The 25784-nt window shown below is 38.7% G+C and overlaps 1 protein-coding gene across 3 annotated transcripts in view; it reads left to right on the top strand.

Annotated features, from left to right (window-relative positions):
• TMEM117 (transmembrane protein 117) overlaps positions 1-25784 on the top strand; it is a 499951-nt gene that overhangs the window by 231155 nt on the left and 243012 nt on the right. Inside the window, exon 1 of one of the 3 annotated variants that reach the window (XM_035002833.1) lies at positions 18099-18107. The exons of the other annotated variants lie outside the window; for them this stretch is intronic. The gene's annotated coding sequence lies outside the window, so the exon portion shown is untranslated. Of the gene's footprint in view, positions 1-18098; positions 18108-25784 lie in introns of those variants that run through there. 3 annotated transcript variants of the gene reach the window in all.

Raw genomic sequence — 25784 nt, 5'->3', positions numbered from 1 at the left:
CATAGGGTTTCTGAAAGTATATTTCTCACTCTCACCTTCTGTCAGGATGTTGCTGTCTCAAAGCAAACTGGTGAGCAGCTAAGCTCTGCACCATGGACCAGGTACTAAGCAGGGCGTGAAACCTAGAACTAGGGGTTTTCCTGGAACTCGTGATGTGTGATGAGAGCAACTCGCCTAGGAGGTAGAGGGTGATGTGCTTTAATGCTGGCTTATGCTGATACCATTACTTTATTACTTTATCGTTATCTAGGAAACACCCAGGAGCATTGAACTAGCATCACTCTCGCCCCACACATAAGAGTGTGATGCTGCCAATGGAATAGGAGTGGGGTTTGGGGCAGAAAATTTCCCTTGAAGCAGTGACATTTTAATGGCAATCTGAAGGACGATGAGAAATTAGACTGAGATGGTGGTCAGAAGAGAGGGCAAGTGTTTTGGGGAGAGGGAGACCATCTGTGAGATTTCCAGATGAGTGTAACTAAGTTCTGGATCTGCAAGAACACTGGTAAGACTTGCAGCTGGATTAGGCTAAATAGTGTTTTTTTTTTTTTTTCCTAAAGAAAAATAACACAACAGAATTTCTCACATTATTCAAGTTAAATTACATATCCCCAGCTCTCTACAGTATAAAGCCAAAGCCTCTTGTCTTTCTCACTTTGGCATTTCTAATTATTATCACTTTTATCTATCCCATTTTTAAAATTAATACCATAATTGTATAGCATTTTTAAGTTTATAAAATGTTTTTATTTTTTTTACATATGTTCTCTCATTCAATTCTCACAATTAATATGAGTAAGAATCACAGAAGCCAGGATACTTCTCAAGGGGGATGGAGGGTGTCAGCATAAATCTCACAGTTTTATTTTAGGTTCATTCTAATGTTTGCAGTGAAAATCAGGCGTTAACAGGAATCATTTTTGATTTCCAAACCAACCATAGGAAGTTCCTTTTTTTTCTGGGAAGTTATAAATCAACATGTCACTGGGAATCATCTTTTATCATTGAGTATGATCTTTTCAGACATGCCATTCTTTGGTGCTTGATTATACCTGTTGGTTATTTGTATATTTTCTTTGGAGAAAAGTATATTCAAGTCCTTTGTCCATTTCCCCTGAGTTTTACTGAGATATAATAGATATGTAACATTGTGTAAGTTTAAGGCATACAACATATTGTTTTGATACACTTATATAGTGAAAAATGATTACCACTATAGCATTAGAGTTGGCCCATTTTTTATCAGGTTATTTTTTTTGCTATTGAATTGTAGGAGTTCCTTTTATATTTTGAATGGTAGCCCCTTCTGAGCTATGCAATTTGTGAATATTTTTTCCCATTCTGCCGGTTGCCTTTTTAGTTTATTGACTGCTCACTTTTCAGAAACTTCTTAGTTTGATGTAGTTTCCATTTTCTATTTTTGCTTTTGTTGCTGGTGCTTTTAAATGTCATATTCAGGAAATCATTGCCAAAACCAATGTTACGAAGATTTTCCCCCTATGTTTTCTTCTAAGAACTTAACAGTTTCAGGTCTTACATTTGAGTTAACCCATTTTGGAGCATAGGGTGTTATACGCAAACAATGAATCATGGAACACTACATCAAAAACTAATGATGTAATGTATGGTGATTAACGTAACATAATAAAAAAAAAAAGAGTTAGCCCATTTTGAGTTGATGTTTATGCATAGTGTTAAGAGTCCAGTTTTTTTCTCTCTTTCTTCCTCCCTCCTCCCTCCCTCCTTCAAACTTACTTTCTCTTTCTCTTTCTCTTTCTCTTTCTTTTCTTTTCTCTTTCTTTCTTTCTTTCTTTCTTTCTTTCTTTCTTTCTTTCTTTCTTTCTTTCTTTCTCTTTCTTTCTTTCTTTCTTCCTTTCTTTCTTTCTTTCTTTCTTTCTTTCTTTCTTTCTTTCTTTCTTTCTTTCTTTCTTTCTTTCTTCTTTCTTTCTTCCTCTTTCTCTTTCTTTTCATACAGATATCCAGTTTTCCTAACAGCATTTGTTGAAGAGACTACTACCCTTTGCCTATTGTGTATTCTTGGTACCCTTGTTGAAGATCAGTTGACTGTATATGTGGATTTATTTCTGGGTTCTCTGTTCTGTTCCATTTGTCTATATATCTGCATATGCCAGTGCCATACTATAAAATCACAGTGAGATATTAGCTCATACCAGTTAGGATGGCCATTATCAAAAAACAAAAAATCTTAAGTATTGATCAGTATGTGAAAAAATTGGAACCCTTGTGCACTATTGATGGGAATGTAAAATGGTGCAGCCACTGTGGAAAACAGTATGGAGGTTTCTCAAAAGATTAAAACTAGAACTACCACATGATCCAGCAATCACACTTCTGGATATATATCTTAAAAAATTGAAATCAGGATCACAAAGAGATTACATGTACTCTCAAAGTCATTGCAGTATTAGCCACAATAGCCAAGATGTGGAAGTAAAGTAAATGTCCATTGATGGATAAAATTGATAAAGAAAGTGTGGTATATACATACAATGGCATATTATTCAGCCTTAAAAAACAGGAAATCCTATCATATGCACAACATGGATGGACCTTGAAGGCATTATGCTACGTGAAATAAGCTAGCCACAGAAGGATAAATACTGCCTGGTTCCAATTATATGAGGCAAATAATAAAACCCATAGAAGCAGAAAATAAAATGGTGATTGCCAGAGACTGGGGGAGGGGAAAATGGGAGTTGGTGTGCAGTAGGTACAAAGTTTCAGTTATGCAGGAAGAAAAGATATTAGGGATCTGCTGTATAACATGTGCTTCCAGTTAATGATAATGTATTGCACACTGAAAAATTCGGTAAGTGAGCAGAGCTTCTGTTAGGTTATATAATATGCTATATAATAACAAAGAAGAAATGTCACTTACTCATTACTTTATCTTGAGACAGAACCATCCAAGGGACAAAAAGGTGGAACATATGTGAGAAAATTGATTCTTCTTGAAAGAAGGCACAGAGACTGGATGACCACTTAAGATTCCTCCAGTTATGGGTTTCTGTGATATAATAATAGCTCTGTTTGTGGTAATAGTAACTGGTTTGCATACCACTGTGCATGATTTAGGAGTGCTGTTGTTAGTATAAGGATGATTTGGTAATGTTAATTTACTAACAGTATATTAAAATACGAACGGTGGTATTTAAAAAGCTTGTGGCTAAAAAATCAAGGAGAAAGAAAAGCAAAGCATAAAAGGATCTACTTTAGCTGTGTCACTTATGATATATTGTGGTCCTTGTTTGATACATGACTATAATAAAGCATTGCCATTCAATTAGAGTAAGTTAACTTTAAAATTAATATTGTGCCTATGCTTGATTCCATTTAAAGAGCTGGAGAAAGGAAAGAGGATTTTGAACCATTCACTATGCATTAGCTTCAATGACAGAATATAAATCATAGTAAGTCATGGGCCTCTGTCCAGTTCTGATCTCTGTGTGGTATAGGTCAATGTCAAACTTTAAAACTGTGTGCCTCAGTTAGAATGGCATGCACTTTGTAATTAGATAGAAGTGACTAGAATGGATTGGAGGTTATAATCTGGACCTTTGGGAATGTTTTGACAGTTTACCCAGGAGCCTGCATTTATTAATAGTAATTGTTCCTAAATTTTTATTTTGGCTGGCTTGCTAAGTATATAGAAAGCCCTACAAGGAGTGATGAAGGAAATGCATTAGTGAAAAGTATTAAAAAATTGTCTTTGACATTTCTAGCACAAGGAGCAAGTCCAGATGGTTGACAAAAGAGCATAAATCAATTGATAAGAACATCCATTTTAATTTTTTCTTTCATGTTTGATATTTAAGTCTTTCCTGTTATGAAGATACATCAAGAATTCTGTTACTACGAAGAAAACCTATTTTGTGGGCATCCGTGTTGATCTTCCTCAAAATTCACTCATTATCAATTAATGAACAGAACAAGTGAGGGAAATAACATGCACCTGTTTGTAAGTGCCTGGGTCGAGGGGGGGTACTCAAGTAAAGAGAGAAGGAAGAAAAGGAGTTAAAATTTCAGAAGTTTCCACTGTGTGCCAGGAACTCTGTTAGACGTTTTTACCTAATTTATAAGCAAGTAATAAATGTTTGTTTGAAAATATGTGACATTGTTTCATAGCTACATACCCCTGCAGTTTTAGATCAGCCTTGTGATCTTACAGGCCATTTAATTAATTGGTTACAGTATTGCCATGCTGATCAACTTTTTTTTGTGGAGGCTGGGGTCTGATCAACTTTTTTTTGTGGAGGCTGGGGTCAAGGCAAAAAATACATTGTTCTGGCATTAAGGGATTCAGTACATTACTACAGCTTATTCTTTCTGCTTCTGCACTGTGATAAGCAGTATAAAGAAAAGAGTGTTTGTGTTATATACAAACATGTCCCCTATACAACAAATTTTGCACAAACATATACCAGCATTTTAATGAGAATCTGATCCTGAAGCATTAGCATTTTTATTTGCCTTATTTGGTTTAATATTCTTACATTTTTTGGCTTTTTTCTGTGTGAAATCTTCAAAACAGACAATTCCTTTGCAATAACATTGAGAAAAATAAATTCATTCAGTGTCGAGGATTGGGAAGTCATCTTGCATGAAGTTCACGTTGAAGATGGTTTTGAATGAGGGGCTATGTGGAAATACATTGGATAGTGAAATGTGTTGGGGCTATGTGGAAATACATTGGAAAGTGAAAGGAGAAAAATAAATTATTTCTTCTAAGTAGCCTGGAATGGAGGTTGCACAGTGAGTATGTTATTACAGGAGTGGAAAGGAGAAATGGAAGTGGGCCTTTAGATTCAAAAGAAAGTTGAGGAGAAAAAGCCTTGGAGATGAAGAAAGAGAGAAGAAAAGGTTCAATTCACAGTTGTCACTTACTTTCACTTACTTTTTAGGGATTAATTTCCATGACTCAAAGATGGCTTCTAGATCCTCACCAGTGGCTAAATTGGAATTATATCAACTAGAAATAAAATAATCTGGACTAGGTCAAAATAATTGTTGCTGGTGGTTGGGGATAGTTCAAATGTGCATCCATAATGAATTTTGAAATAAGGAATAGAAGAGGTCCCTCCTGACATTCCGTGTTTAATATATTAGAGCAGAGATGGGTAAAGTCAGCTTTAGTATAAAATGGCCCCTGGGCCAGCAGGTTCTATAATGACCTGATTGAATATTCATGCATTTGAAAACAGAATATGCATTGGTCAGCCTTGCAAACATACAAGAAGATCAGTTGAGCTCATTCAGCCAACAGATATATATTGAATATCTACCAGGTACCAAACATGGGATATAGTAATGAACAAGATAGACAATGTCCCTGACCCCCTCAGAGGATTTACAGTCACAGAGGTAAATGTTGGCATGATGCCTAGGAGAGAGAATATCAGTGAAACCATTTTTCATTGCCCAGATCATCTCTCCTTTGAAGATAGAGGCAGCAAGCAGTTTTGTCTGTTAATATTAAAGAATTGAATCAACTAGCTAATATATCTTTTTCTAAGTCCGTGCTAACCGTACAAGTTTCTGATCATAATTTGGATTCCCAGATGTGTCTGCCTATTGGGGAACAATACTCTAGTCAAGCAAGTATGAGGACTGTGGTCCTTGTGATGTCTATATTTCTTTTTAAATATGGCCACTAGCATTCTGTGTTTTAAATCCGTCTACTATGAGTCCGCCATTGAGGGATGGATTCCTTCTCAGAATGCTGTCAAAATCAGGTTTTTGAGTCTTGAAGGGTGGAGGCCAGATCCCATACAATTATCATTCTCTGAGTCTCTTGCGAAGCAGCTAGCTCAGCTTGTTGATGATACCCAGTGTTTCTGGTTAGCTATTCTTGTTCTGTCTTAAAATTTCTGGAAGAAATGGATCTTATTCAGTTCCTTCAAAGAATATTGAGCATGGATCTGAGAGATACTGCTTTTAAGGCAGTGGTGGAATAGACAAGCTGTTCTTCTCTTGGTTCCTCTTGACCATTCCCTGTGTCATTCCTTGATCTCATCCTATCCCAGACACCTTCTGCCTCAGGCATGGCTGGCAAAGGGCCAGCCCATCATCTACTGGATGGCTTTCTACTGTTGAGGGGAGGGAACGGTCTTATGATGTGTTAATTTGCTTTTGACATCTGGTTCTAGTCCATCTGTTCAGAAGTCTGCTCTTAATAGTCGGTTACTGGCAAGGCTGTTGTTCTCAGGCCTTAAAACATTAACAAGAAGTCAACCTAAAGTGACTTCACTTTTCTAAAGAGACCTTAAGGAGAGCAGTAGCTACTGAGTCTCTAACAAAATCAGTCTTCTCTTGTTATCAGCATTTTTCTTTTCTTATTTTTAAAAATGCTTCAGCACAAACTACTTAAATAGGTTTCTGACTAATGATTAGTAATCTATTTTTACCATTGTCCTATGCAGATCCCAGTGAAATTTTGCTTCTCATGCCCCAAATGGAATTATAGTTCACAGTGGATTTGAAGAGATTAGTATTAGCGCTATAGGCTTTTTTCGTCCAGATTAGAAATGGCAAAGTCATAGAGTGAACATTTTTCCTTAGGATGCTGTAAGTACTTGGGTACATGGTTGCTTCATTGTTTTGCCATCACTTAGGTTTGTAAAAAACAAACAAAAAAACAATGACAAAACAGGATGCCTAAAACTTGAAAACAGTGTTTTTGTTTTGTTTTCAAATTAACAGAACAACCCTGTTTCCAGATAAAATATGGTGAGCCTGATGAAATTAGAGATACTCTACCTAAAGGCTGGATGGGCAGGAGAGTTGGGGAGGGTCCTAGCTTAGAACTTCATAAAACGCAGTTTTGAAACCTTGAGGTTAGGATTCCAATGTCAAATGTTATTGCTGAAGAGGAGAATGAGGAAGAAACAATGACTATTTTGCCATATGTATGTGGAAGAACACTTTATACATGTGGAAAAAGTCAACCAAGACAAACTGGAAATTAGTAAAAGGCTAAACTGGGCCTAGAAGGCCCAGGAAATTGGGAGCCACACGGCAGTGGGGACATTAAGAACAATGACCTGATACCATGTTGATGGGAGCACTAGTTACAGATTGCAGAACATCAAAATCAGCCTGAAAAAGCTTTTATGAGGTGTTTAAAATTGTGTTAAAATTTGAACTATTCTTCTTGGGTGAAGGAATCAGGTGTATCAGGACTCCGAATATGGTGACAAAGTTTAATTCAATTCATTGATTATCTACAGTGAGCCAAACACAGTGCCAGGTACTTTTTCTAATATGTGGTGTTCTGAAAATAGTGCTGAAGCTAAAAAAGAAAACCATGGGTTATTTCATGCCCCATAAACATGTCTGATAGGAAGCACTAGCATTCCATTACCCACTAATATGGGAGACAACGATATATAATGACCGATATTGTTAGAATTGAGATTTATTCTTCCTATGGGTAGTGCCGATTAGTTTCCTTTCCATGGGTTGTACTCATCGAGAGTTTGAAATATATATACATATCTATGCATGCAGAGACCAACAAATTCCATTTAAATATTCTTATTGTCTCTTAGATACTGCACGTATTAATGTGTAGAGACTTCACATCATGGGAATATTTAATGCCAGATTCACTCTCTTTTCAGCTAAGGCTCACTCATTGCCAAGAGCCCATGTGTTTTCACCCATAAAAGTGTAATGCTTGATGATACTTTGCTCACATTCTGCTTATTCTCTTCAGTGTATAACATCATCCAAAGCAAAACTCCTCTGCCTCTTCAATTTCCTTCAAATTTATCTCATTCTTCACCATCACCATAAAACTTCTAGATGGAGGAGTTTTTGTCTCTGAACATTTACTTCTCACCGCACTGCAGTTTGTCTCTGCTCCCACTGCTTAGGAACAGTGGCTCTGTTAGGGTCATCCGTGGTGAGCGACCAAGCACTGATTCTGGGGCCTCCTTGCAGCCCTGTGCTGCTGCCTGTGCACTCTTGAGGGCTGGCTGCTGTTTGCTGTGGGGGCCCCTCTGCCCATCCACCCTTCTAGCTTCTTTCCATCTCTTTCACAGGCTCCCCTTCCTCTGTTCCTTAATGGACCCAGAATGTAGACCCAAATCTTCCATTTCCATAGCTTTGGCCTTAGTTTCGAACTCATCACCTCTTATCTGGTCCATTTGAAGGAACTCCCACTATTCTCACATATTCTTGAGCATAAACCTCTCCCACCCACCACAGATCACACTACATACTATGGCCAGAGCAGTCACCCATGAAAACAAGCCTGATCCTGCTCTTGATTGCTTAAAACCTCCATTGCCCAATAGATAAAATTTAAAAATTCTGTCACAGTGCATGAGCACCCTCGGAGTCTGACTTTCCATTTCCCATGTCCCTTCTGTGTCCTCCCAAGGACACCAAGCAGGACTGGCTGCCTCTCAACAGTTGCTGCTGTCCCCTCCATGTGTTCTTTCCCTCCCGTTTAGCGGTCCCCAACAGGTTTAATCTCTTTCCGTCTTCCCCCACCATGCTACAACAAGGGTAGCTGCAATGTCTGTATTAAGGGGAGCCTGTGATGTTCGAAGCAAATAAGGCCAGTGTCACTGCTGAACTCCCTACAAGCATAAGATGATCTATATACGTGCATCTTGGTTCTTGTTATTAGATCGCTCTGAGGCGGGCTCGGGGGGATTTGCAGAGGATGCTCAGGAAACCAATAAAGATAATTAAAAGTTTAGAAAATTAGAACCATGAAAAACAGGTAAAGGAATGATTATTCAGCCAAAAGAAGAAAAAGCCTGAGGGGAGATATAAGAAAGAAAAATGATTTCCTAGAGGATAGACTCAGACCATCCTCCATCAATATTGAGAAGAAAACACAGCAAAGCATGTAGGATTTATATTTGCCATAAGGAACATTTCCCAGATAAGGGACTGGCTATCTAGAATAGTTTATTCATGAAACTCTCAAAATTTATCTATAGATCTAAAAAGATACATTTTATTCTGTCTAGCCAATTTAGGTATGAAGTGGCCTGAATGCAGAGAAGTGAATTAGGTGATTTCTTGCCATCCTATTTTTCTCAGTGTATCAGTCTATCTTTCAGTGGCTCTTTTTGTCTGAATGTCGTTCTCTGGCTTTCTGTCTCTTTGTCTCTCTATCCCTGTTTCTCTCTCTGTTTTTCTTTCTCCTTGCTCTCTCTTCTTTCTACCACCATCCTCCTGCACTTCTGCCCCATCCTCCTAGCCCCAATATGCCATGTAAATGAAAGCTTTGCAGAAACAGTCCAAATTACTGCCATTCAACTTTTCTTTTCTCAAGTTCATTGTATCTTTTGGTTGGCATTACAACTATTTGGGATTAGAGGAAGGTGTCTATTTCTATAAGGAGTTGAGGACAGAAAGGTTTTTGTGATCACTTCCTTTAATATTATTTTCTGAGATCATCTTCCTCCTGCAGTATACTTTCCTCAGCATAGCGCCATATCTTTTTCCTTTTGAGGAGAATTTTTCCTATAACTTGTGGACAACATGTTTTCCTAGAGAAATATGAAGTTCCTTCATTACTGGACATGAGAAGTACAAGCGAAGGGACGTTCATCAGTAGCACGGCTCTGAGGAGCAAGGAGTGCTGCAGAGTGCCCTGCTCACCTTCGAGGGATACCTTTGCAGTTTCCATTTCTGACCATTGGGTTTAGTACATTATAGTTGTTTGTATAGTATCTTTCTATTTACCTGTGCACTTCCCCACTTTCTTCTGTTGCTGGTGGCAGCCATGTTTGTCTTTCATTACCATTGCTTCAGATTTCTCCTTTATGATTTTTTTGTTCTTTTCATTCCTTTTTAATTTTCAGCCTTTTTGGCAGATTTCCTCTTCTCTTTTGCGGAGATTGGGTCTTCATGCATGCACCCTACTCTAGCATCCTATCCCTTGGCAGGCAGATGGATCCCAGCACCTGCTACTGGAATCAACACAGCAATGAGGTGATGGATGTTAGAGTTTTTATTATTTGTAAGAAAGTAATTCGGTTGAATCGATACAACCATATTTTTCCCCTCCTGAGCAGGTATAGTATCTCATCCTTAACTTTTTTTTTTAAGATTTTATTTATTGGAGAGAGAGAGAGAGAGAGAGAGCATATAAGCAGGGAGAGGAGCAGAGGGAGAGGGAGAAGCAGGCTCCCTGCTGAGCGTGGAGCCTGATGCAGGATTTGATCCCAGGACACCGAGATCATGACCTGAACCAAAGGCAGATGCTCAGCCGACTGAGCCACCCAGGCGCCCTCATCCTTAACTTTTTATCTGGTGTTTACTAGATTTTCCCCTGAAGCATTTTAGAAGATAACAGGTAATTCAATTTTGTTTCTTATTTTTTTTCACTAACTCGTGTGTCATAGTTGAAGAGAACAATCTAGTGTCCATTAACATGAGTTCATTGTGACCCACCAAACCCCAGAACTTAAACTTTGCTCTATAAATTCTAGTGAGAACCGTGAAATTGGCATTTCTTTTGGGGGCCGCAGGAGAGAAAATTAAGATAAGAGAAAGGAGCAGTGGTCACTATAAGGAAGATACGGAGTTGTCAACTTATAAATGACCACTCTTTGCTACCATTCCAACAGGTGCTACTAAATGGGAGAGACTTGGAAAGCTTATTTGGAACCGAGTATAAGTAATGTTTCTGTAAAGTAGAATCATTACTTAGTATATTACCTGTGACAGCAAAATAGTCACTTAAGGAGTGCCTGGGTGACTGAGTTGGTTGAACAGCCTACTCTTGATTTTGGCTCAGGTCATGACCTTAGGGTCGTGAGGTTGGGCTCCATATCGGGCTCTACCCTCAGTGTGGAGTCTGCTTGAGATTCTCTCCCTCTGCTCCTCTCCCTGCTCTCGCACTCTCTACATACATACATACATACATACATAAAGTCACTTAAATCATAGCTTTGGGTTCCCTCCCTCTCTCATTTTCTTCCTTTATTATTATTTTCTTTAGTTATTTTGAACACAATCAATTCAATCACAGTTATATTGTTTAAATGTTTTTAATTAAGTGGCACTTAGGGGTTTTTTTGTTGTTGTTCTGTCACAAGTATTTATTAAGCCCATGCCATTTGCGAGGCACTACTTAATTACCTGATCGTTAATTCATTTAAGCCCCAAAAGGCACTGTGATTTGGTATTATTATCTCCATTTTAAATACATGAAAGCAGACAAGGTTTTCAAAGAAGTTTCCAAGAATAACTTGCCTGAGGTCAAACAGGCCTATAAGTGACAGAGCCTAAGATTTTTTTCAAAAATTGAACTCCAGTTTTCTTTCTGTTATACGTTAGCTGTGCTAGTTGTTCTGCTTTGAATGACAATGCTGTATTATCATTACTTTGAATAACGATTATATCTCTGGGAAAATACATTTGAAGCATGGAAAATTTCTTCTATAGGTTATATAATCCAAATAATGGACAACAAACTAATAATCGAAAAATGAATATATGCTGAGCGTTTTGCATGCGGAATAAAAGCTGAGTTCTAATTGTCGTGTACATTGAGTATTTATTGCCTCGGCTTTTGAGATTGCTTAGTCTCTTCCATAGAAATGTAGTCTTTCCTGCATCAAACAGTTTATACAGTACTTGTTATTCTTAAATCTCTTTTCTCTTTTTGTGCTATTTTACTACTAACATTGAATTCATAACCTAAGGGATCTTCCTTCAGATGGCAATCAGGGTGAATGATTGCTTGGCTGTCTGTCAGTGAAGTTAATGATGGTATAATAAAACAGCAACAATAGCAGCAACAGACATTTGTTGAGTATTTATTAGGGGTCAGGAAAGAAAAGTTGAGTAAACTTTCCCCTATCCCCCAGGGCTGGCTAGGAAACTGCTGGGCAAGGATTTGAACCTGGGTTTGCATGACTCGGTGCTCAGCTACAAAAAATTAATAAAATAAATTCAAGAAATACAAGAGGTTAGAAATTGTTATAATCCAGAAAATATGAGAAATTAAAAAACTCTTTGGACATCTGCCAATTTGTAGTCCCTTTAAGAAAAATTAATATTAAAATTAAAGTTAACTTTTATAAAAACGGTCTTCTTTCCCTTGCAGACAGATGACTAGCTGTGAAACATTTCCCCCCCATGTTTTGGAGAAGTAGTATACAATCACTGTAGGATGGGGCTTCCAAAGTTTGTTCAAGCCCTACCCTGGACCAAACTAATAACATGGCAAAAGAACCATTAAGGGTCTGACCTGGCTTCTAGGATCAAATAGTCCCTTTTGATATTTGTTTATTTGGATTTGCAGCTTTGGTTTTTTGTTTATTTTTCATTCTGACACTTTATAGTAAAATAAATAAAATCTTCTCAACAGTTGAGAATAGACTAACCCTTCTTTAACAGGTATGTTGAACTATGATCAACGTACCCACCGAATAGAATTGAAAAGGGATAGTTAACTTATTCCATAAATCACTTGTGCCAAAGGAAACATACTATTTACTCAAGTCAAGTTTCCATCTTAAAGGAAAATGCCAACTTTCACTTCTGTGTATCGGTCTTATACCTATGCATAACGGCAGGCAGGAATGAGGTCATTGCTGGTGCTGCAAGTAAGTGGCCAAGGAAATTATACTGCTTTGTAGCAAAATATAAACTAAAATTAAGTGGCTCACCTCTGCATTGAGGACTGTATCTTAGCATAGTAATGGGTGAATGGTGAAACTCAGGGGTTCTGAACCCAGACCTCAAGGGAACTTTCTCTGTACAGCCTGGTGTGGTTGCACACAGGCCTAAATCAGGCCTTGCGATCTGCTTGACCAAAGAAACCATTCCCACATCCACTTCAGGTTTGCAAAGTAGCCTCTGGAAAGTAATTTATTCTTTCTTTGTTTGCCTCATCTGGTCAGTGAGGCTAATTGTACATAGCACTAACCCCCATTACAGCAGGCTTCTGAGAGTAACAAGTTGATATTCACTGAGCATCATGGATTTTGAAAAGTCACTGCCTGAGTTTAATAGAAGTGTAAGGGGTAGAGGTGGGGAACACATTATTCTTCTGTATACTTAGGTAATCAACACTACTACTTCCTATAAAAATGCTACTACTCCCAGATTTCCTACATATGGACTCTGTATTCTAGACGTGCCAGTTTAGTTTTTATAAAAAAGAATCTGAATCTAGCCATGGATAAAACATGTATCTAGTCTTCAATTCACTGTAGAATTTTCTTTTTAAAACTTTATTCTGAATGAATTTTCAGAACAAGACCATAAATCACATATTTTTATGCCTTAAAGAGCTGTATACATAAACTATTTCAGGGTTGGCAAGTATCTAGCATACGCGTTACCCACTCCTCGTTCTGCACACATAGCAAACATTGCTGCTTCATTAAAATCCTCTACTCTCTCAAGTAAAGACAGAACCTCAGACTTCTCCACAACACAGTGTCCCAAGAAGCTGTGACCAATCAGTCAGAGGTGGGGGTGAATTAAAGCCTCTGTCATCCCTGAGCAACTTGGACTTTCTAATTTATAGGTAAAGAATCCAAAGTCCAGATATTGTATATATATATATGCACACACATTTTTTTTTTAACTGAAGTCATACAACTTGTTATTTTGGGTGTCATATGAACTAAAACCCAGATGGACACGTTCCCATTCCAGTTTTATTTTGTGACACCAGGCTGTTCCTATAATTTTCAAGTCTGGCTGCATTCATCTTATTCTTTATATCCTTCATATTTCTCATTGATTGTCTCGTTCATTTTGTCATTGATTAAGTAATATTTATTAAGCTACTACTGTGCCTGAGTTAGTGTCTCTGCAGCCAAGCAACTTAGAGTTAAATAGAAAAAACAAGTCATATATAGAAATAACCATGCACTCTAGTATTTGCCTCTATTCAACCACTAAATGTTCTGGCTGAGGTCAAGAGTGATCTAAATGTCAAATTTTACAGATATATTTCAGTTCTTAATTTTTCACTTCACTTCACCATTTCATACTATCAATCATATCCTTTCTTGAATTTCGTATTATATTCCATTTTCTTGAATTTCTTGTTGTATTTCATTATAAAACTCTCCTGATTTTTTTTTTCCTATCTCTGGAGCTGCTCTCTTTTTAAACAGTGTGGTGTGATTTTTTTTTTCCCTTTTTCCAGTTCCTTTGTGGTCAGTGTTCTTGGGATTCTGACCTCAGTTCCCTTTTTTTCCTCTTTGTGGAATTTTACCCACTTTTATAACTGCAAACTTCACCTCGAACCCAAGTGTTTTTGCATCTTCATCCGAACCCTGGTACAGACTGGTATATTCACCTACTTGCTGGACATGTCTCTGGTGTGCCACAGACACATAAATCTTAACTTTTCTAAAACTGAATGTATTTTCTTCAAATCTGATCCTCTTCATGTTTTTCCTAGTTCAGTGAATGGCGTCACCACTCACTCAGTTGCTGAAGCAGAAGTATATGAGTTTCTCTTAACTCCCCATCCTTTTTCTTCCTGCCCTCATCTTACGAGTGAGAAAATTCTGTCAGTCCTTATCTTTTCATAACTTTGACTGTGTCTCCACTTCCTCCCCTCTGCAGCTGGTTCCTTAGTCAGGGCCTTGTCTTTCACCTGACTCATCACGTAGCATCCTAACTGCTCTAATTTCATCTCCTGTGGCCCTATCAATCAAGTCTCCATGTGGCTGTCAGCTTCGTTTTAATAAAACGCAAACTGCACATCTGACACACAAGCCTGGGATCACTGAAAGCTCCCCTTGACACTCAGGATTACACATGAACCCTTTCCCCCTCCAGGATCTGCTTCCCGCCTGCATTTCCAGCTTTGTCCCTCATCAGTCTGATCCTGTCCATCAATTAATCCCTTGCTTTGGGCTTCAGTTTCAGAGGATTTTGAGCTTCTTGAATGCATCGTGGTCTCTCTTGCTTCATTATTTTTGCATATATTGTTTCTTCTACCTGAAATTCCCACTACTCCTCTTGCCTTTGCTAAAATAACTCATCCATTAAATTTCAATTCTGATGCCATTTCCACAATGAAGCCTTCCTTGCTCCATAGTATACCTTTAAAAAGAAGTTGTCACATTTTCTGTATGGCATTGCAATTGTCTTCTTTTATCATCAGCTCTCTATCTCCATGCCTTTCACTACTCATAGCACACATTGATTGAATCAATTGTACCGTGATTGGCCCTGTCCCCAGAGTCTACCCATTCTGCCCTAGAGCTTCTGGATATACCCTTGTTACAGTTCCTCTGCTAGAGTTTGTAAGTGCTTTGGCAAGTGGTGAATAAAATGCAGTACTTTGATCCTGAAGTCATCAGGAATTTTGAGATGAAACTAGGATATGCCTTGTTTTTGCCTAGTGAAGGAGAAAGAAGAGAATTATAGAATGACCTCATACTTATTTTAGAGAATCATTTTAATATCATCTATGCTAGGCATGTAAATTGTCCGTGTTTTTATCTTTGTGGTCAGCCATTGCTGTTCACTTTACCATGATATATGTCAGAATGATAGTATTTGACTCTTCAAGTTAAGAGCTCTTATCAGCAAAACTCCTTACTGTATCTTTGTGTTCTAGATTTATTGGAATGTACCAATTATCAGTTTTCTTATTTGCAAATCATTTTAAAGTTCATTTTTATAAACCATGATCTATCTAGTTATCTGTCATCCCTGTAATCTTCTGCCACATTTTATCCTTACACACATCTTAATTGCTTTATTTAGAAAATATATAGGGAGGAAATTGTAGCACTTGTTCCTGAGTGATGGAATGGTCAGATGACATTGTTCCTACAGTTTTTTTTAAAATTTCATTTTAATGCTTTTCATATTTTATTTTATTTTTTAAATTTTATTTTATTTAAATTCAATTAATTAACGTATAGTGTATTATTAGTTTCAGAGGTAGAGTTCAGTGATTCATCAGTTACATATAACACCCAGTGCTCATTATATCACATGCCCTCCTTAATGCCCATCACCCAGTTACCCCACCCTCCATTCCACCTCTCCTCCAGCAACCCTCAATTTGTTTCCTGTAGTTAAGAGTGTCTTATGGTTTGTCTCCCTCTCTGATTTTGTCTTATTTTATTTTTCCCTCCCTTCCCCTATGATCCTCTATATTGTTTCTTAAATTCCACATCTAAGTGAAATCATATGATAATTGTCTTTCTCTGATTGACTTATTTCGCTTAATGCTTTTCATATTTTAACCTTTATGGTTTAAAAACTTTTTAAAGGGGGGGAAAAAGCAGTGAAATAAAGGGAACACACGATCATAGAAAACAAAAGAATTTTATATTCAGGCCAGTCCCTTTCTCATTGACTAATGACCCAAATTTCTATTTAAGAGAATGCCGTTCATTTATTTAACTGGCAAAAGTTTATGAAGTTCCCAGTTTCACTAGGAGGGAAAGTACTGAGATTGATGAGACAGAAAACCCAACTCAGCTTTAGGAGGGAGGGGAAGTGGAAAAGAAAGAGGACGTGATATTGGAGCTTTATTTCAAAAGAAAAGCAAGCACTGACTGCTGAAGAAGCTAAAGGAAAGTATTCAGGCATTGGAAGCAGGATTGGACATAACCGCACAGACATGAGAAGCTGGGGGTGCTCGGGATGGCTGGTGATTCCTACGTGTGTGACATGGAGAAGAGAAGAAAGATCATATGCCACATTGTTTGTTGATCCATAAACTTTAGGAGGAATTGGTAAAAGCAAATAAAATGTTATTTTTCTTAGTTAGCTCTTCAAATCTATGTAATATCTGATTTTGTTGTAATTAGTACACGTGGCAGTTTTTCCTTGGTCTCTATTTCCCAGGTATCAGGATTGTTTCATTTCTCTGAACTTGTCACAGTTTATTTGTATAACACCCATTGGGCAAATCTTGTTATATTTTTGTGTTGTTGTAAGTAGTTTTATTTCCATGTGTAGTTTTATTTTTTTATTATTTTTTAAGTATTTTATTTATTTATTTGGCATAGAGAGCACAGGCAGGGGAAGTAGCAGACAGGGAGAGGGAGAAGCAGGCTCCCCACTGAGCAGGGAGCCCAGTGTGGGACTCGATCCCAGGACCCTGGGATCATGACCTGAGCCAAAGGCAGATGCCCAACTGACTGAGCCACCCAGGCGTCCCCTCCATCTGTGGTTTTAAAACACAGTCCTGTCTTTTTGATTCTTTTGATTTGAGTCTTCCTGTCTCATTTGATTCTTCCTGTCTTAGGCACCATTTGGGAATATGATGCAGCTGTTCACGAAGAGACTTTCCTAAATAACCTAAAGTAATAGTAAACTGCTCATTGTTACTTATAATTCATGTTCCACAGTGCAATATTTGGGGAGCACTGACTCCGCAGTGCACAAGAGCAGTTTGGGGAGGGTGACGTTGACTTATTATGCTCTACTTTGAATGCAGCGTTTGCCAGGCACATCACCTTCTGAGTACTGCTCATTTCAACCAGAAGGCCTCTAAATAAATTCCGGTTTTGTTAATCAACAAAGGTATAATTATGTCATCATATGCTGTAGGCTTTTAAATCAATGATTCTGAAGCAGATTGTTCTTTGAAATTTCCATCACCTTTTCATGAGCTTGCATAGGGAATTTGGGTAGTTAAAAGTTGAGCACCCTGGGCAGACTTTTGATGCCTCCTGATGGCAGGATGTTTATGGTTTTCTGAATGAGATTGACTATTAATCTGGTGAGCACCCAATCTAGTGAATAAATGAGGGCCCTCTGTTGAAGTCTGGAGGCTGTAAATGTTTCTTTTTCACGAGCCCCAGCTTTGACCAGTCATCTATTCAAATGTACTTACTTGTGTCATTTTGATGTGTGTAATTAATTCTCAGAGTGCTTATGATTCTTTGAGTACATTCTGCTTCCCATAGCATATTCTGCTTTTCAGAGGTCCTTTGTAGTGACCTCTGAGACCCTTTGTGTCTCATTGTGGCAACTCTTGCCCCTAATTGCCTTCCAGACACCAGGGGCGGTGTGCGTCAGCTTTCGCTGCCATAGTGGTTCCTAAGTCTGGCTGTGTGTTAGCATCACCAGGGGGTTTAGAAGAATACTACTGATGCCTGTGCCCCACACCAGCTTAGGTAAGTCAGAATCTGTTGGGAATGAGACCATGCAATGGTGTGTCCTAAAAGTTCCCCTGGTGAATCTACTATATAAACAAAATTGAGAATGAGCAGAGTGTGGATCAGGCCTGAGGATAGGCAGGGTGTGCTCACCTTTGGGTAATGGGGAACGGGGCTGAGGAGTCTGGGAAGCCGTGTCTTGGGGAAGGAGGGAATGGAAATCCTGATAGACTCTTCTAAGGGAGTAGCAGTCTAGACAGAGAGAGTCGGGCATCAAGTCAACAGAATGGGGACTGGAGGGCTTGAAGAGAGGAAACTCAGAGCAGGGGCTAGGACATGAGGCTGGGAATGGCTGCTGCATCATTCCCTGTGCCCTTGAAGGTGTGTGCCTGGAGCAGGTAGAGCTGCACTGTGAGGAGATTAGGATGGGGGAAAGAAGGGACAACTCAGTTAAATAAACAACAAAAACTTCAAATCAGTAGAAATTTAGTTTTCCTGTTTGCTATCTTCTGTTCTCATGTTGAATGCTGCTGATTTGCATGTGGATTGTTGGACAAATCAAGGCCACTGAAAACCTCACTAAAGCAATGCTAAGTAAAAGGTTCTGTCTACCTGGTTTTCCTTGCACTGTGCATTCAGACCTTGACTATAACAATCAGGTATGTTTTAGTAGGCTCAGACACTGTTGTGTATCCAGAGGCACCCCTTAGGCCTGCTCTTGTGTCCATTTCCAAAACTACCAGCCCTCCCTTGCTCTGGCTCCAGGACCTGGATGAAAAGCTAACTATGCATGTAATCCGGGGGTCTGCTTTTCAGCTCAGGAGCTGCTGCCCGCTTCCCTTGTGGCTGCCTCTGGACATTGTCTGATTTTGTACCCTGGTCCCCATGTTTCTATTTAATCACCTCCCTCGATTTGGTGATTGGGTTTTTTTCAATTGGCTGAGCAGCTCTAAATAGGCTTCAGTTATTGGCTGAGCCTCAGATTTAGGATCCCAGTTCACACTCTGATTGCTTAGGCCCCCCTCCTGGCTTCTGGTTGTTGGAAGGTGTACAGGCAACCATCGTTAAGAAGTCCAGGGCTGTGTCCCCATCCCCTTCTCCTGCCCTGTAAACCACCTGCTCACAAGTAATGAGTCCCTTCAATTAAGGATCCTATCAAAGTGTCTAAAAGTATATTTTTGAGTTTGAGTGAACCTAAACTTTGTAATGAATATATGCATTTCTGTCTATAAACTGAGCATTAATATGCACAATACTCAGTTTGGTTTGCTATCCAGTTCTTCCTCACACATCTGTTTAAGCGGGTTGTGTTCCTCCAGAATGTGGAATTTCTCTCCTTCTCAGACTCAGCAAGTATTCACTCAACACCTACAGCATGAAGTGCTACCTTAAATCCCTCTACTTGTGTTTATGTAATTTCTTGAGGCTATCAGGATTTCAGGAATGGTTTCTGATCTTCAAGGTTCTGGCTGCTGGTGATTTCATATGTTATCAAACATGCTACAGTGTTTCCCACAAGCTGACTACTGCTTAGGACAGTGTGCTAGTTCCAGTGTATGCAAGGATGGTCTCTTCAAGGGAGAGTCTATTTTTAATGAAAAAAATAGGTCATTTGATAAAAATACCCAGTCGAACCATGACCTCTTCATTTAAGAGGAGTTAAAAGTGAATACCTTTGGTTTTCAAAGGAGTGCTTCTTTGGTTGGATGTGGATGTAAGTAATTTACCTGTTAACACTTGGCTGTTTAAAATAATGGCAGGACGTTGATGTTTGACAGCAAAAATAATTCTAGTGTGAGTAAGAACTTCAGAAAGGAGCCAGAAGATAAAGAGAGCTTATAGACCCTTGTGTTGAATCAATAAAACAGATCTCATTACAGAGATTAAGGTATAGGTATGGATTCATGGAAATGGAATTAAAATTTCAGAAGTCCTGTGAATTCCCACAGTTTGCATTATAGAATATTAAGGTATGGCTAAATCAGTATTGATTTCTGAATTAGAATACTGATGAGAAGCGTCATCTCTATTTGATTAGGAACTATTTTGCATGTTGTGTGTGTGTGAATGTGTGTGTGTGAGTGTGCGTGAGCATGTGTGTGAGTGTGTATGTGTATGTGCGTATTTGGGAAAGTGGAGCAATGTTACAGGAATTCTGTGTAAATTCTAAAATTAGAACCATAGGGATTTTTAAATGTTGTATTAGATTCTGATGAGAGTTGCATGTTTTGATGTAAAAGCAAGTCTATCTCTAAATGTCAATCAGGAGTTTGGCTTCTGTGATGGTTTGTTTTACATGTCAACCCGCCTGGCTATAGGTGTTTAATGAAACACCAATCTAGATGTTGCTGTGAAGGTCTTTTGAGATGTGGTTAACATCTAAAATCCGTTGACTTTAAGTAAAGGAGCTTGCTGTTGTTCATGTGGGTGAACCCCATCTTGAAAGACCTGAAGAGCAGAAACAGGTTTACTGCAGAAAGAAAAAAAAATTCTTCCTAAGGACTGCAACATCAGCTCCTTCCCAGGGAATTCCGGCCTGCTAGCCTGCCCTGCAGACTGCAGACTTGCAGCCCCCGCAATTACATCAACCAATTTCTTGAAAGAAATCTCTTTATTTACATGTGTATGTATATGTGTGTGTGTGTGCATCTATCTATCTATCTATCTATCTATCTATCTATCTATCTATCTATCATCTCCTACTGGTTCTGTTTCTCTGGAGAACCCTGACTGATACAGCTTCCTAAATGGAAAGCATTTTGAAGGTGTCATATGGATAATATCCAGGAAGATGCTGGGATAGGAGAGTGGGGTCTGTCGTTCTGATGCTCCCATTTGCCTGATGTTTTACAAAGCCGACCTCGCTGAGGCTGTGCAGAGCCTTCCTAGAGGCAGCTCTGCTCTCGCTGGGCCTCCTTTGCTGTCTCTGCCCTTGCTGCTCCCTTCCACTCACGTGCTGCCTTCCACCCTCTTTGCCTTTGTGCATCTGTTGCCTTCTACTTCGAACACGTGTTCTCGCCTCTGTCCCTCCTCTATGAAGCCTGCTGTTCTCCTTGCCCGCCTCTTCACACCAGAAAACCTGGGGGCCTCTCATCTCTGCCTGTCCTCTCCCTTAGAGCATTTTCCACATCGGGCTCTGTTGATTGGTTTGTGTGTCTTTTTTCATTTGCTAAATGGTAATCACCGCGTCTTACTCATCTTTGTATTCCCGGCACCTAGCACAGTTCCTGGCATAGAGGAGGTGTTCAATCAATATTGTTGAAAGACTGAATAAATAGCTCACCCTCTCCTGCAAGTTAAGGTGCAGATGACTGGGAGGTGTCTTAAGTGGCTATTCTTTCAGGGATAGGTATGTTCCTTGGACCTGAGGCTCTTAAAGAGAAATCCCAGACAAACAGACCTTTAATTCCCACCCAGGGCCTTTGCTCTCAGTATTTGGTGGTGGTGGTGGTGGGAATGATATATACGCCAAGCAGATTTAAGCTGATTCTGCAGAAACCTCTGGCATCATATGATGGTGGCACGAATGCTTCACAAACTCAGAGTTTCGACTTTGGGCTGATTTATTTTAACCTTTCTAATTAATAGCTTGAGGCTCTCCCTGTATTCATTAGCAAGGAGCCAAATCTCCCTTTTGAAGTTTTATCCACCCAGTTGGTCTTAAACTTGGTGCCTTACCTAGGACCATGTGGGGTCACTGGGATCCGTTAAAAGTATCGGCCGTAAGGAAAGCTCCGCTACCTGGTTCTTCTACCTTACTGTGTCTTGCTGCCACACGGTGTCGCTGTTGAAGCTTGTACCTGCGTAGTTGCCTGTCCGTCCAGCACGGTGCCCTCCCTGGCCGAGACCAGGCATAGGCCGCGAGGGTGTCCCTTTCTCCTGGATGGCTGGGTTCAGAAGAGCTCCCATCAGTCATACGGAAACCAGCTCTCCTACCCGTGCTGCTGAATGGGTAGGCCCAAGTTGGCCGCTTGGCCACCCACTTTCCTCACGGTTCTGTTTGGAGGGGCCTCGTCATTTTTCCTTACCACTGGGTCTGACATCAGCTCTTGCTGACAAGCCCCTGCATTCCCCCGCCCTGGGGACCAGCTCTGCATGTCAGGAGGCTTGGAGAGCTTTGCTGGAGTCACAGAAGTTTATTACACTTTTCCCACTCCCCTTCCCCAGGAATGTTCTTATCTTAACCCCGGGAGCTACTGGGAAATTACCCAAGTGATTCTCAGGCAACCGAGGGACCAACTGCTGTGAGGTGACTTTCTGCTTCACTCCTTGAAATAAATGAAGCAGATATAATTTTTATGGGTCTTTCAAATGGCACTTGATTTAGTCTCTACCCTATCAGGCATTATGTATATAAGAATGGTAATCCTTCTATTTGGTAAGGCTGTATCTTCACTTTTCCATTAAGAGATACCAAGAAGCATGATTAGGTAAGAAGCAGAAAGATGTTTAAAAATGTTAAAGATTCAACACCTTATGGAAGCAACTCAAGCCATCTAAATTCCAAATGGGAATTGTCCACAGGCTTTAAAACTGGGCTAAATTACATTGTAGGCACTCTATGCCCTTCACTACATCATTAATCTTCAGTTTCCTCTTTTATTATTCCTTTACATTGTCCTTGTTCAAGCCAGGCTGTTTCTATAATTGCACTACTCTAACACACATGGGATTGATCACACTTTGGGCTTCTTCTCTTGTTCCTCTGCTCACCTTTGCGGCAACCTCTGATTCACGTTATGGATGCTGTGTTGATTTTTTGCTATCCCAGTGTTTCTCCTAGAAAATGACAGCAATGGTGGGGCACCTGCGTGGCTCAGTTGACTAAGTGTCTGACTCTTGATTTCGGCTCAAGTCATGGTCTCAGGGTCGTGAGATCGAGCCCCACGTCAGGCTCCCCGCTGGACACGGAGTCTGCTTAAGATTCTCTCTTTTCTTCTCCCTCTCTAAATAAATAAAGAAATAAATAATAAATAAATAAATAAGTTACATTTTTTAAAAAATGAAGTAATAGCTATCATTTCTTTTTTTTTTTAAGATTTTATTTTTTTGAGAGATAGAGAAATAGTGAGAGAGAGCATGGGGGGAAGGAGCAACGGGGGAGGAGAAGCAGACTTCCCGCTGAGCAGGGAGCCCTAGCCCTGAGCAGGCTCAGTTTCAGGACCCTGGGATCATGACCTGAGCCAAAGGCAGATGCTTAACCAACTGAGCCACCCAGGCGTCCCAATAGCAACCATTTCTTAAGCCTCCTCTATAATAATGATTGTTTTTGTCATTTAAAAATTATGGAAATAACATGCCTACACAAAAGTACATAGAACACATATGTACAGCTTAATCATTGCATAGCAAATTGTTATAAAATATTTTTAAGTGAACACCCATGTGATCCATGTTATCACCATTCACGTTAAACACAAGCACATTGCCAGCATCCCAGACGTCCTGTGGCTGTCTTTCCTGGTAATAAACCCCTCTATCCTGCCCTCTCTCCAAAGTAAGCACTATCTCACTTTTATGCTCTTCACTCTTGCTTATAATACTTCCCCAATTACTACAGTTTAGCTTTGCTATTTCTGAGCTTCATATACTTGTAATTATACAGTAAGCTCTCTTTTTTGTCTGGCCTCATTTATGTCATGGTTTCTGAGATCCATCCAGGCTTTGTATCAGAGTGGTTTGTTTTCATTGTTGATAGTCTCTGTTGCATGACAAATCCATGATATATTTATCTTTTCTTCTGTTGATAGATATTCAGGCTGTTTCCAGTTTGAGGCTATTATAAATAACGTGCTATAAACATCTCTGCACATCTCTCTTGGTGCCCATGTATACATCTGGGCTTAGAATTTTCTTGTGGGAAGGTTTCTAATTATAAATTCAATTTTGTGAATACTTATAAATCTATTTTTAGTGCTTTTTATTCCTACGTACCTTTTGATAATTCATAAAAGTTTTTCTAGAAATTTGTTTTTATCTAAATTTATTAAAATGCACTCTATCTGTTTAATCTCTGCAGGATCTGTAGCAATGTCCCTTCTTCATTTCTGACATTGGCTGTTGGTGCCTTCTTTCTTGGTATTTTGATCCGTCTTGCTAGAGAGTAATCAATTTTAGGTCTTTTCACAGGACCAACTTTGTCTATCCACTGTATTGTTTCTGTTTTCTTACTACTTGTTTAATTAAATTCTATTTAAATTTTTAACTATTTTTATCTTTTGGGCTTCTTTTGTTTTTTTCTCTAATTTCTTGAGGAAGATTCTGAATTCATTAGTTTATTTAGCATTTCTTCTTTTCTAATATGTTAAAATTAAAAGTTTAAGCATTGTTTTAGCCTCACAATATTTTCATTACTATCCAGTTCAAAATATTTTCCCTTTCCCACCGAGATTTCTGTTTTAACTCACATGTGATTTGGGCACGTGTCTCTTGGTTTCCAAAGATCTGGGGATTGTCCAGTTATCTTTTTATTATTGATTTGTAATGTAGTTACATTATGGTCAAAGACTATCCTCTGTAAGATTCAGTCATTTAAAAGTTTTTGAAACTTGCTTTGTGGCATTGTTTACGGTCTATATTTCTAAATGTTCCTATTGCATTAAAAGAATGTATATTCTGTAGTTGTGGTGTTAGTCATTTATGTATATCCATTAGATAGAGTTGGCTAATTCTCTCATTCAAATCCTTTATGTCCTTACTGATTTTTTTGTCTGCTGGTTTCATCGGTTATTGAGAGAAATATGTTGGTATCTTCTATTACCTGTGTGAACTTATCTACTTTTTCTTACCCCTTTGTCAATTTATTTTAAGTTTCTATATTGTAAGGGCACATTGTATCTTCCTGATGAGCTGAACCTTTTGTCATTAGTAAGATTCCTTCTTAATCTATAATAGTATGTTTTGCCTTTAAAATTTGATATAATCATAGTTATACCAGCTATATATTTTACATACATAATAGCTATATATTTTTTTGTCATTGTTTGCATGCTATCTTTTTCAGCTTAATTTTTTTTTTACTCTCTTACTTTCAACCTTTAAGTAGCCTTAGTTTTAGATGTGTTTTTTTAATGACAGCATATATTTGAATTTTGACTTTGGAGGTGTGAAAAATATCTTTATTCTGTCCTCACACTTTTCCTCTGCTTTCTGCATTGTCTGTTTCTCTGGGTGCCTCATTTTTGTTTAGTTTTGAGCTTTTTTTTCTTGTTAGAGATTTTTCTCAAATATATGGTAATGTCCAATCTCTGCTCATTTTTAAGAGGGGACAATGAGAAGATGAGTAGAAAGTCTCTGTGCACAGACAAGCTTATGACAGGAAGTTCTCGAGGAAGGGGGCTGTGGTTGATGAGCATTTAGCTGTTTCACTGGGAGACCTCAATTGTTAATAAGCTTTTTGGGGAGGGCAAGGCTGGTCTTTGAGATGTTTTCAACCCAGACAAACAGCATTGTGGGTAATGGGACTCACAGATATATAATATTATATAACTTATAATATTATATACAATATTATAGATATTCTGTATCATATACAGTATTATATATATTATTATATATAGTACAAAATACATATATTAATTATAATATTATATACAAATTTGTATTTTTATAGTTCCTATTTTAACTAAAATGTTTAACTCTTTGCCTGAACTTCTCCAGATAGCATATGTCCATCTTCATTAGGTGGGGTGGAAG

Source organism: Mirounga leonina, unplaced genomic scaffold (genome assembly GCF_011800145.1).
Source record: "Mirounga leonina isolate KUSES-001 unplaced genomic scaffold, KU_Mleo_1.0 Mir_126, whole genome shotgun sequence".
NCBI lineage: Eukaryota > Metazoa > Chordata > Mammalia > Carnivora > Phocidae > Mirounga > Mirounga leonina.
The sequence above is the reverse complement of the archived record's forward strand: the minus strand, read 5'-3'. Positions and strand labels throughout refer to the sequence as shown.